Genomic DNA, 2,301 nt, shown 5'->3' on the forward strand with positions numbered 1-2,301 from the left:
TCTCTCTCTCTCTCTCTCTCTCTCTCTTTCTTTCTTTCTTTCTTCTTTCTTTCTTTCTCTTTCTTTCCTCTCAAGGAGTCTCACTCTGTCACCCAGGCTTGAGTACAGTGGTGTGATCTCAGCCCACTGCAACCTCCACCTCCCGGGTTCAAGCCATTCTCCTGCCTCAGCCTCCCGAGTAGCTGGGACTACAGGGATATACCATCACACCTGGCTAATTTTTGTATTTTTAGTGGAGATGGGGTTTCACCATGCTGGCAGGATGGTCTTGATCTCTTGACCTCATGATCTGCCCACCTTGGGCTCCCAAAGTGCTGGGATTACAGGCATGAGCCACCACACCTGGTCCCCCTGCCTTTCTTACAGCTCTCGCCTTTTCCCTTCATTTTTTCATTTCTTTGTGATGCCTTTTGTTCTTAACACCACATTTGGACCATGCTCTGGGGAGATAACTTCTAACAAGCCAGTGATGTTCTCTGCCCTCACTGAATTCTTGGGGCAGCCTGGCGGGGTGGGAAGACATGTACTCCGGTGAGCATGAGGCAGGGGGCTGGGTGCTGAAATGGGGAACACACAGGGAACACACCTGGGTCAGGAAGACTCCTCAAGTCAGTGATGTCTCAGGTGAGGCACAAGGTGAGAAGAAGATGGGCTTAGCCAGGTTGATAGTGGCCCAGGAGTAGGGAATGGTGTCTGCAAGTGCCCAGAGAAGACAGAGGACGTGTTGCTTGACTGAAACCTCCACTCCACCTTCCCTGACTTGACTGTCTCCCTCTGCTGCCTTCACCTAGGGATGGTGAATTGGACTATTCCCCATTCTGTAGCCACAAGTGGCCAGAGGTGGCCCTTGAAAATATAAACCATGCCTCTTGATGTATTATATTATCACTTTAAAAAACTTTTCATTAAGGCTGGGGGCATTGGCTTATGCCTGTAATCCCAGCACTTTGGGAGGCTGAGGCCGGCAGATCACCTGAGGTCAGGAGTTCGAGACTAACCTGTCCAACAAGGTGAAACCCCGTCTCTACTAAAAATACAAAAATTAGCCAGGTGTGGTGGTGGGCACCTATAATCTCAGCAACCCAGGAGGCTGAGGCAGGAGAATCACTTGAATCCTGAGGGCAGAGGTTGCAGTGAGCTGAGTTTGCACCATTGTACCCACCCTGGGCAAAAGAGTGAAACTGCATCTCACCAAAACAAAACAAAACAAACAAAAAACCCCCAATTTTTCATTGAAATACAATATGCATACATTTAAAAATCATTTGTAGATGTTATAGCATTTTGCACGAATAGATAACATGTGCAATAGTTAATGCACATGTTTCCAAATATATAAAGTCTGAAAGGCATGTAATGAAATCTTTTCCTCCATCCCCTGTCCCCCAGCCACCCAGTTCCCTCTGTAGAGGCAACCAATGTTACCAGCTTCTTGTGTATTTGTCCAGAGATATTCTATGCTACACAGCAAATCAAATATAGATGATCTCTGCACTTTTCACAAAAGTTTATTCTACACCTTGTTTTGCACCTTGCAAGTTTCACCAAGCAATATACTTTGGAGCTGTGCACAAGAGCTGTGCAATTGTTGGTTTTATGGCTATGCCATAACTGTATTCAAACAGAGGTCTATAGATGGACCTTTTAGTTGTTTCTATTTTTTTTTCTGTTATGAACAATGCTGCAGTCCCTGCCCTGATATAATTTGCATCTGTGCAAGTATGTCTGTAGGATAAACTCTTCAAAGTGAGATTGCTAGATCACAGGGTCTGTGCATTTATAATTTTGATGAATGTTGGTCCGGTGTGGCGGTTCATGCCTGTAATCCCAGCACTTTGGGAGGCCAAGACAGGCGGATCACTTGGGGTCAGAAGTTCAAGATGAGCCTGGCCAACATGGTGAAACTCCGTCTCTGCCCAAAATGCAAAAATTAACTGGATGTGGTGGCACGTGACTTAGTCCCAGTTACTAGGGAAGGTGAGGTAGGAGAATCACTTGAGGCAAAGTCTACAGTGAGGCAAGATCGTGCCACGGCACTCCAGCCTGGGTGACAGAGCGAGACTCTGTCTTAAAATTTTTATTTATTTATTTATTTTATGGATGTTGTCAAATCCCCTGCAGAAAGTTGGGACTGGTTTTCTCTTGAAACAGCAGTGTCAGAAAGTGACAAGGGCCCCTTAAAAAGATATTCCTTAAGGCCGGGCACGGTGGCTCACACCTGTAATCCCAGCACTTTGGGAGGCTGAGGAGGGCAGATCATGAGGTCAAGAGATCAAGACCATCCCGGCCAACATGGTGAAA

This window comes from Cebus imitator, unplaced genomic scaffold (assembly GCF_001604975.1).
Source record: "Cebus imitator isolate Cc_AM_T3 unplaced genomic scaffold, Cebus_imitator-1.0 Scaffold85, whole genome shotgun sequence".
NCBI classification, from domain to species: Eukaryota; Metazoa; Chordata; class Mammalia; order Primates; family Cebidae; genus Cebus; species Cebus imitator.